The sequence below is a fragment of the Pteropus vampyrus genome, unplaced genomic scaffold (genome assembly GCF_000151845.1).
Source record: "Pteropus vampyrus isolate Shadow unplaced genomic scaffold, Pvam_2.0 Scaffold101, whole genome shotgun sequence".
Taxonomy (NCBI): Eukaryota; Metazoa; Chordata; class Mammalia; order Chiroptera; family Pteropodidae; genus Pteropus; species Pteropus vampyrus.
The window spans coordinates 2,689,944-2,701,543 of NW_011888882.1; positions in this window are offsets into that span (position 1 = coordinate 2,689,944).

The following is an 11,600-nucleotide window of genomic DNA, read 5'->3' on the forward strand; positions in this document are numbered from 1 at the left end:
AAAAGAAGAGAAGAACCTAAGTGTTTGTGGAATAGGGTTGCTTTAGGCACAGGCAATCCTTGTTCCTAGAAGCTTCCCTGAATTCAGCAACAATCATAGGCTTGTTGTACTTTTGGGAAAAGTGGATGATCCTCAGGGAATGGGAACAAACTACAAAGGGATGTCGTGGATTCTGGACGGAGGTTTGGACCAGCAAGGATCGCCTTTTAACAGAGGGTGATGAGTCTGTGCAAGCTCTTCCTCCTGCGACACCTTGTGGCAATAAAGAGCTATTGCAGATTTTAGTGCCACCTCTATTTGCCAAGATTAACCTTTGAAGTAAGTCGTCTCCCAGTTCTTGGACAATTTGAGAGGAAAGATGTTAAGGAGGAGATACCACGTTTCTTGTTAAGTATGGCATGCGAGTCTTCAAACTAGAAAGTGGAAAAATAAGAGATGTAACAGTGTGTGCCTCCTAAGTTTATGAGGTGATGCCAATCATACTTCCTTAGCTTTATATGCTCTTACACAACAATTGCATCAAAAACTGTGCAAGTGCTAAGAAAAGATGATGAAAATGCAACTGGATAAGTTCTCATGAATGGGAAAAGTGCAACTTCAAAGTTATGTAATAGTCTTTTTGCATATGTGTTCTTGAAAAGCTATGACTAAATTGAATTTTTATAATTGAAGCCATATTTTCATTGCACCATGAGAAAATTTAAAAGAATATTATAGAATGACATTTTGAAATATGAAAACACACATACTTTTCAGTTTTCTAATCCAATTTTCAGTGTCTGAAAAAATCATGTTTCCTTAAAGTGCAGCATTCCTGCAAAGTTAGATGTTTAGGTAGGTAGAGGCTAATAAGAACTCATGCAAGCTTGAGAGCAGAAATTCTATGTTTTAAAATAGTGGATTATATGTAGGAATTAGATGTATATATAACTATTAAAATAAGGTGTTGATTAAGACTGGTAAATTTTCATCAGTTTTATTTTTTATGATGCTTCATGTATTATCAAGGCTGTTTTGGTTATAAATGACAGAAGTCATTTATAAATGACTTCTGTCATTTATAACCAAAACAGCTAGTTCAAGCAAAAATCAACTAGTTCAAGCAAAAAAATAGTAATTTATTGGTTATATTACTGGGGAGTCCAGAGGTAGTTTGAACTCTTAGGCATGGTTAGATACAGAGGCTCAAATGTTTCCTTCTTTCCTTTCTTCTTTCCCTCCTTCCCTTCTTTCTCTCCCTTCCTTCTTTTCCTTCTTCCTTCCTGCCTTCCTTCCTTCTTTCCTTTCTTCCTTCTCTCCTTTCCTTCCTGCCTACCTATCATCCATCATTTTTCTATATCCCTCTATATTTCTCTCCGTTGTTCTTTGTGCAAACAGCCTCTTCCTAAGGCCAGGGAAGACATCCAGAGCAGAAAGAATAAGTCTCTCAATTTTCTCTATCAACAATGTCTAGGGAAATACTCTGGTACCGTTTGGATCACAAGCACATGCCTGGGAGGGGAGAAGAAAGGCCATGTAATTTACAATGCTTCAGGATCATGGCCCAGGGTGGGGGGACAGAGTAGAATATTATGGGATACAGTTTACCTAAAGAACCAGAAGAAGAAAGGGAAAAGGTGGTAGACAGACAAAAACGATAACTATAAGTTTCCCCTATGTTCATAAAGACACAGTTTTATAATATAATTCCAATGGACCTAAACATAAGTAACTATATATTGAAAGCTTTTTAAGGTAAATATTGGACAAATGCATTAAGATATAAAGAAAATATCATTTTATAAGGGCCAAAGATTTTTTAAAATCTAATATATGTTTGGTTTAACAGAGCTTACTTTATGCATAGAATGTTTTTGTATTTATTTATATAGAAATTTATTATTGGGGGAAAGGCAGATTTAAAACCATATATACTTATAAAACATTATATAAACAGTAAGTCCCTATTTTTGGTTTTATAATGTATTTTCTTACCTGCTTACATAGACATATACATGCAATTTAAAAGTAGGTAAGTATATGCAACAAAATGTTACCAAGGGTTATTTCGGGCTACAGATAGACGGTGATGATTTTTGAAATTGTAGCCTATTTATATTTTCTTATTTTTCTACCTATATAAAACAAAACTAAAATTCTATATAATTCAAAGTTTTATGCATTCAACTTTAGTTTTAAGTACTAATTCCTTTCAAACTAACATGGCGCCTAGAGGCATTAGATTTCATAATGGTGGCACAGGCGGGTGTCAGGCCCCACTAACGTCCATAGTTAATTTGGACTAAATAATTCATTCATTAAGAAAACTTTGGCCAGAAAACTCAGCGGGTCATATTGACCTACATGAAAATGTTCGGGTATCATGTGTTAGCAATGTATCCCTGTGTTTCTTTGGTCTGATACAAGACCTTGAGGACTTACACCAGAATCACTTTTGAGGAGCTTGTTAAAATGCATACTCCCTGGTCTCATTCCAGATTTTCTGATTCAGAAATTTAATTATTGATGCTGTACTTCAAATCCCTAGGCCATAAGGCTAGACACGAGGATTGAAGAACTGGTATTTTCAATTAAGTTCCCGGGAGGATTTTTCTGTATACTAAAATTTAAGAACACCTGTTTCAGAGATAGTAAAGTAGGAAAAGTATGAGAGGGAAATGATTGTACTGCCAAGAGAGGATCACTGGACATCCCAGAGCCTTTGTTATTATTATTATCACTAACACAGTTCTTTTGCCTAACATGTCAACTATGAACATGAATCAGACAATTATAAGATTGTCATTAGGCATTCTTTGATTTGAAAAATAGAATACTTTTATTACATGTAGGGCTCAGTATTTTTTCCCCAGCAGAATACATTCTGAATTTTTAGGAATCAAAATTCATAAAATTCAGAAAAATTTACAGTATAGACACCATTCTGGGATCATAACCATGTTTTAGCAAATAAATTTGAAAGTATAGTTCTAAAAGAAATAGGAAAGGAAAAGAAGGAGGAAGGAGAAGGAAGAAAGAAAAACTCATTAGAATTTTGGTAGCACCAACTAAGTACTTAGGACAAGCACTTTTATAATCAGAAAAGTCCATCAAGGTTATTTTTTAAATGATTTAAAATATAATTTTAATATACCAAAGTTCAGTTTACAAATTAACTTTTGGAGAATCTAAAATTGTATAGAATAATAATAAAATAAAGAAATAAAAGTAAGGTGAATAATTAACCCTACTTCAACTCTACCTAGTCAATGAGTGTAGACAAGTAATGTAATGGAAAGCAGTGAGTAATAAAGGAAATAATTTAATGTAAGAGTTTTGTTTAATAGAATAAATGAGCTAAACTAAATTCTAGTAAATCTTCATTATAAAGATACTGAATAATTTTCCATCTGGAGCAAAAATCTTTATTTCCTGTCCTAAGTACTTTCAAAGTAGTTGAAAATACAGTGTAAAAAGAAACTCAGCAAATATATATAAATTAAATTGTCTATTCCATTATTTTCTTCCTTAGTTTCTATGGCATACTTATAGCTAAAAAGAAAGCTTCAATATAGGAGAGCTGTAGTGTACCATATTTTAGTTATGTAGCTCACAACTTATTCTTCACTGACAGTATTCATTCTGTCAATATGATTGTACTAATCAGGGTTTTCCAGAGAAACAGAATGAATAGGATGTGTGTATCTATGGAAAGAGACTTATTTTAAGGAATTAGCTCTTGTGATTATGGAGGTTGACACATTGAAAAGCTGCAGGGTAGATCATTAGGCTGGAAACCCAGGGAATTATTGATGCTGTACTTCAAATCCCTAGGCCATAAGGCTAGACACCGAGGAAATGTCAATATTGCAGTTAAAGTCTGCAGGCCATCTGCTGGCAGAACTTCCTTTTGCTCTGGAAGTCAGTCTTTTGTTCTATTCGGGCCTTCAACTAATTGGATGAGGCCCAGCCAAATCATGAAGAGCAATCTGCTTGACACACTCTAGTGATTCAAATGTTAATTCCATCTAGCAACATTCTCAAGGAAACACCCAGAAAAATACTTTACCAAATATCTGGGTACCCTGTGGTCCAGCCAAGTTGACACATAAAATTAACCATCATAATGACCTAAGTTGGATCTGATGTCTATGAGATAAACAGTAGTTATTTTATGAAAAGACAGATGAGCCTTTCAGTATTATAAGACAGAGAAACCATTAGAGTTTATTTTTCCAGTCATTCGTATCAAAATGCTAATATCTGAGGTGGATATATTTTGGCTGACCGGCAGTTTGACCCTTTTATTTTGGGGCAGTACTGTGGTGCATTTTGATGGGAGTCAAGCTCCCATCTCCCTCCACAAAGCCCAGACACTTACTTCCATTGATTCCTGACAGCTGGTGCATATGACCTAAAAACTGTTTATTGCATGCTCCCGCCAAGGACTTTTATTCTGAAGTGAATACACAGAGAAGGGAGGGATAGTATGTGTCACTGGAGTGACTGTGGTAGCTGACTGCAGGGTCTGGAACTGTGGGTGGTGGTGCTTGCAATAAGTTTCAAGCGCCCATTGAAGAAGCAACACTGTAACCAGACCCCTCACATGAAGATATTTAGCTGTGTTTTGTCTATCTTAAATTGGTTGATTCCTGTCAATTTTCCAAGCCTACTCCTCTGGCTTTCCCATTTATTTTGTCAGCTGCTTATACCCATCCAATACATTCCTTTTGTGCTTATGGTAACAAGAACTGGCAAGTAAGAATGCTGACCAATGCAGGAAGTTTCAAGGGAAGTTATTGTGGTACATTTTATAAAGTAGTTGTATCATAGGTGAGGCTATTTTGATATGTTACAGAGCCTGGATTAATTTTAAAACATAGCAACTTGTGTATATTAACATCAGTCATCCCAAATCTGAAGACAAATAAGAAAAGTTTCCCTCCTGTTAAGAGCTGAATTATATCCCCACAAAATTCATATATTGAGGCCCTTACTTCCAGGACCTCTGAATATGACTTTATTTGGAGATAGAGCATTTAAAGAGGCGATTAAATTAAAATTGGGTTGTTTGGGTGAGTCCTAATCTAATCTAATTGATGTCCTTATAAGAGGAGGAGATAAGGACACACATGACATAAAGGGATGGCCATGTGAGGACATAGCAAGAAGGAGGACATCTGCAAGTCAAAAAGAGGGGCCTCAGAAGAAACCAAATCTGCCAACACCTTGACCTTGGACTTCTAGCCTTCAGAATTACAAGAAAACAGATTTTTATTGTTTAAGCCACTGAGTCTGTGGTATTTTGTTATGGCTCCCCTAGCAAACAAATGCACATGCCTTCAAGGATCTTATAGTTTTAGAAAAGGAAATAAATATGAATAAGTATAAGAAAAATTATACATGCTAAGATATAAGTTGCATAGAGGACGGTGAAGGATAAATGTGGAGAGCTAGGAAAGAGGGGGGTTAAGAAAATGTTATATGAATTTAGATATCATTTGTCTTATCTTTAAGCAAGATCTTTTCTTGAACCTCATATAAATATTGGTTGTTTAAGCTTAAAAAGAAATGAAAACATGTTTGGATAATTAACTTACCATCACAAATGAAATGTAATAACAAAATATAAAACAACCGATGAGGGGGGAAAAAAAACAAGCCTTAACATCTGCCTTTAAAGTTTTGCCTGAGAGATGGTTTCTAACATATTAATATGCCAACAAATATAAGAAGGTATTCTGTCAACAGATAGAATGTAAACCTAATATCAAACCATTTCTGCAAAGCAAGATGGTGAAGTTATGATAGTAGGCCATCAACAGAACATCCTGTGAAGAAAGATTGCTACTAGCATAACTAAGGCCAGAATCCACAGTGAAAAGTTTAATGCTGTAGAAAATGTGAAACCTTTACTGTAGAAAAAGAGTGAGCAGCACCAAAGAACACAGCATCTATGATTGTGCACACTCGGGTGGAAGTTATTGTTATAATAAGGAAAGTGTGATAATCTCTTGGGGCACAGCAATGGAAAATTTGGGTAAAAAAGAAAAAAAAAGGTCATATGTCAATTATATCTCAATAAAACTGGAAGAAGGAAATAAAAAGAAAACAAGTTAGAAAAGAAAAAGAGAAGGTGAAGAAAAGGTCAGTTGGCAAAATGTGACCTCCACTGCTCCTGGGTAACATGCTCTGGATTATCGGCATTCCCTGTCCATATTCATATGAAAAACATACCAAATCTTCAAGAATTTCTGATTCTATTCAATTGTTTTTGATTAATACCTCAACTTTTTTTTTTTGTATTAACATTAGTACAAATGGGATAAGAACATATTAATTTTCCTCTGCTAACTGCTAACCTGATGGAGTTTTTTAATTAAACCTATCCAAAGCTAGAAATGTTTGCATTTTCCCCATGATCAGGAAAAAGAATCTAGGATTTACCCTGAGTTAGAAATAAAATGTCTATAGGTTCACTGTATTAAAAAATTTTCTTATTGCTGACAATACTTGGGCATTCTATTATCACGAACCATGAAATATTTCAGATTTTATCCCTTCTTACAAGCTATTAAGTTTACCTGTTACAGTTTCATGGACTCTGGCTGAAGTCAGGAAGCTCCTGAGTCAGACACAAAGTACTTTATTGCTCACAGCACAGCAGGAGGCATAAACATCACCATATTTGTGTCAGTTCCTCTTGCTCTCAAGTCCTACAGATAATATGCAATGGACCCAGATGACACCTGCATACAGAGTGGGTTGCATTTCACAAGAGAAACCCAGGGCCAAAGATCCAGATTTCTTGAGCAAACAGCAAACAAGCTAGTCTTCCTCACTCTGAGAGCAGGCAGTTACATGACAGTCATGATATGGTCACCTTGACCTACTTAGTTGTCTATGTGACTAGCTGCAGAAACTGCTCAGTCTCAAGAGACAGAGAAATCTGGCATACTCAGCAGGAATGTGCAGGGACACCCAGGGCCACAACAGACCTGCCTCTTCAAACAATCCACTCCACACATTCTTGGCAGAATTCAAATTTTCATGTGGATGTATAACTCCATTGACCACTCTGATTAATTTAACAGAGCTTCATTCAATTTGTCTCATGCAGCATTTAATTAAAGCACTGCCAAGGATAGCCAAGCAGCAGGATGAGGTCAATCTGCTGTATTGACTTCAATCATGCCCCCAGTTTCCTGAACTCCCATAATCCATCAGAGTCTACCTTAGAAAGCCATTGGCTTTCTCCTGAAGGCTTTGATTTGACCTTTCTACTTGGTCTGAGGCACTAATCCAGGTACAGCTGGATGTATTAGAGTGGTTCGGAATTTGCCATTTAGGGCACTTCTGTTATCTATAACAATTCTATCCAGTGAGTGGAGGTACACCTGACCATCTTCAAAGGCTCGGGCGGTAGGTATCACTGATCACTTTAGCTAAACTCAGGGACAAATTTCTTGCCGCCTATTCAGAGTGCACATAAATGAGTTAATTATCCCTCCAGAGAGTTCCTCCAAGTAACCCCATTTCAGATAGATCTCCACCATCATCTGAAGGCTTTGAGATCTATTGGTGGTTCCTTAAACATTTGAAACTCTCTTACGACCACATTGAGGGTACAAGTTATTGTGATCTTAGAAGTGGAGAAATTAATGCCTGGCTTTCACACTAGAAGTACTGTCCTGGGAGTGAACAGGTGCTCAGTGAAGAGAAGTGAGCATCAGATTTGAAGAAAAGTTTAAAAATTGAGATAGGAAAGAAGTAGTAAGATACATACATAAGGTGATTAGGAAGTACTAGCAAGTAAATTTTCCCAGACACAGTGTGAGTATAGAATTTTACTAAAAAAAATTGTGCAGGTAGATGGATTGGATCAAATGCTATGTTTTGAGGATCATGGGCAAAGCATTTATCAATTAACAGGGTAACAGGGGTATCGTGAAAAGTTCAATGTAAATGAGTAACTTAGTAGATGAGCTACTAAGTTTAAATTTTGGTTTAAATTTTTATTACACAAATGCATAGTTCAAATAGCACTAGAATCTCATTGTTTGGTGCTACTATCCAGATGTATAAGTTATAGCTTGTAATAAATACTGTATAAAAATAGGCACCATGCTTCTGAGATCAGAATTCAGTTTGAGGCTGTTTTAGTTTGTGACAACACCCTACTGTTAGTCATTTTACTTTTTTACCTTCTGTATTACTTTATGGAATTGCTATATAGAATTTAACACCAAGAAATCTAAATTTCTTTAGAGTAGAAAGAAGCTTTTAAGAATAATTCTTTTATAGCAACTAAAAATTAAACCATTTGCTGCATTTGGTAGCATGGTTTATTTTTTTAATTAAACTTATTGGGGCAACACTGGTTAATAAAATTATATAGGTTTCAAGTGTACAATTCAGTAACATGTCATATGTATATTGCATTGTGTATTCATCACCCAAAGTTAAATTTCTTTCTGTCACCATATTGGTAGCAGGGTTTAATTGTTAGCATAAACTGAGACAATCGGTTTTGAAACACAGTCATGTCCCATATAATGTTTTGGTCAACAAAAGGACCACATATATGACAGTGGTCCCATAAGATTATAACGAAGCGGAGCAATTCCTATCACTTAGCGATGTTATAGTGCAACGTATTATTCATGTATTTGTGCTGATGCTGGTGTAAACAAGCCTACTGCACTGCCAATCATATAAAAGTATAGCACATATAATTATGTATGGTCCATAATATTTGTTAATAAATGACAATGTTACTGGTTTGTGTATTTACTACAATTTACTTTTAATCATTATTTGAGTATAGTCTTTCTACTTATAAAAAAGTTTGCTATTAAAAAGTATGTTGTGTTATGATGGCAGCAATCTCATATATCTCGTATTTATTGTGCCTCTTGACTGCATCATTTTTTCTTGTACTTGATTTAATCTATTGTTTTATACAGTAGCGTGCTATACAGGCTTGTAGCCTAGGAGCAATAGGCTCTACCATATAGCCTACATGATAAGTAGGCTACATCATACAGGTTTGTGTAAATGCACTCTATGATGTTCCCACAACCACAAAATTGCCTAATAATGCATGTCTCAGAACATATTCTCATTGTTAAGTGGTGCATTACTGTAGTCCTATTTCTAAATAATCCATTTATGTTTAACAGATCACTGAATAATCTCAAATTACTAACTAAACATCTTCAAGACTGGCAAAATAAGTTCATATAGACAGAGCAGCAACTAAAAAAAAAAAAACAGTTTAAGAATAAAAACGATCCTCAATTATGCATTCTATGAACCATGCTCTCACCTTGTTTTCTTCTGTATATTGACTAAAACTCCCTTTTTTCTAACCATAAATAGGTTTAAGAAATGAGTTTGAAAACGGCAAATGAAGTCTGGCATTTGTTAATAGGTTTCAATAACTGATTCTACGTTTAGCTTTGATGAACGTTTAGCTCTTTATAAATGTTTAAAGACATAATGTTCATGGCCTACTCTTAGCACTGGATTGAACTCCTCCAATGCCAGTTCCTAAAGGTAAAATAATTTGCTTCTGTTGATTTAAAATTATTAAATAACAATATAACTAGTTCCTCAATCAATCAAAATTATGTCCAGGTTCTTCTCACAAGTGTAACGTTAAGGGCCGTGGATGCAAGCAATAAGAATATTTACTACTATTAATTATAACAGTAATCAAAATAATCCCTTATATTCACACAGTTCTTTATTGTTCAAAATTATTCCATATTTATTTGAGCTACTTAATATTCATAAGAAAAATTATTCTCCAAGCAATACTGCTCCATTTTACGGATAAGGGAATTCAGACAAAAAAAAAAAGTTTAAGTGACTCACCCCTAGTCATTGGCACTAGGGATATAATTATGTGCCAGACAGATATGGTCCCTCCTCTCCTGAAACTCTATTTTAATAAGAACATTCGTAAAAGTTGTGTGCAACTCTAACTTGGTGAGTGTTGAGCTCACCAAGAGGGGTGCAAGTCACAACCACCATGTGAGAGGCACAGAAAACAGACTTGTGGGGAGGGGTAGAGTCAGGGAAGTTTCCTGAAGTCGTCACATTTCAGACTTCATCATATTGGCTCTGAGAAAAACATTAGTTTCCACTAAATCAATTTATTCTGTTCTCCAAATCTGCCAAGTTGATTTTGGACTTGATAGAACAAAACTTTAAAAGTCAATACCATGTAATTAACTCTACCTCTAAGTCAACGTTTCTCACACTATGCTTCCTATACGAACTGCATCGGTTACCTGGGGTAGTTGTTAAGAATACAGACTTGGGAGAGGGGAGCCCTACCTCTCATTTACTTTTCCTAAATTTCTTGGAGGTGAGGTCCAGGAAAATCGCTGATTTCAGTATGGCCGCCTTGGGGATTTTGTAGTCAAATAGCAAAACAAAGGGGATTATTTTTGGTAGGGGTTCCAAATGGTTCCCACTCCAATAAGGCTTTTTTTCTTTGCTTTCAATGGGGGTGTAGAAGAGAGTATGTATTTGGAGAAAATTGGATATGACTTAGTTGGGATAAGAGTGCTACAATGCAGACTGTCAGCAGCCCATGCCTTATCTGCAAGGTGGCTTGCTTAGAGTAGATGCTTGATAAAATGCTGACTAGTTGAACAGGGACACAGGTATTCCTCCAATCTTTTCTCCTAGCTTTCTGCCCGTCTTTCAGTGTCCTGCTAGCAGCAGCAGTATAGTAGAGTAGGTAGGGTGTGTGAATTTTGGAGAAAGACTGAATTCAAACCCCAGACGATCAACAGTTGAGAGGACCATGTTCCTCAATACCCATTTACAAAGAAGGAATAGAAATAAGTCCCAGAGTTGTCAGAAGTCTCAAATGAGTCAGGTTATCTGTTATAAATAGTTATCAATGAAATATACTATAAGTGCAAATGCTGAGATCCAAGCCTAACACATAAATTTGTTCCATAAATGCTCATTCAAATCTACGTAGTAAATACACTGCACTCCTTAACAGATCCCTTAACAGGTCAGAACCTCCGAGCGATTAATGGTAAAAGAAAAAAATTACGTTAAAGAATAAATAAACGGAGAAACCAAGCGATCCCGCACAGAAGGTCCGTAGGCTACTGACTGCCAGGTTAGTGGATGCCGGAAGGGGTGCCAAAGTGGTCTCTCCGCTCCCGGCTTGTGGCACGTGGTAGGCTCGGGCGGGAGCTTAGAGACAGTGGGGGAGGGGAGCGGCAGAGGACGACGCGGAGGGGTCTGGGCGGCCGAAGCTTTGGTTGGGAGGCACCGACTGCGCAGGCTCGGGATAGGCGCAACCACTGTGCGGAGATCTGAAGGGGGAAGCGTTCACCGGCTCCGAGATCCTCTCATCTACTTGAGCGAAAGCTTGCCCTGTTCTCATTTTACGACTGTATTTGTTCCCCCCTCTGAAAGTCGTTCATCATTGGAAAGCCTCTTAACCTAAGACTGAAAGGGCCTCCTTCTCTAGTTGTGTACCCTCCTCCTCCGTGGAAGCCACAGTGGACGCGTCCCACCTCCCCTCAGCCTCCAGAGGTGGTTTGGCCGCCCCCTCCCTCTCCCCAGTGTCGCGAGTTGGCGCCGCT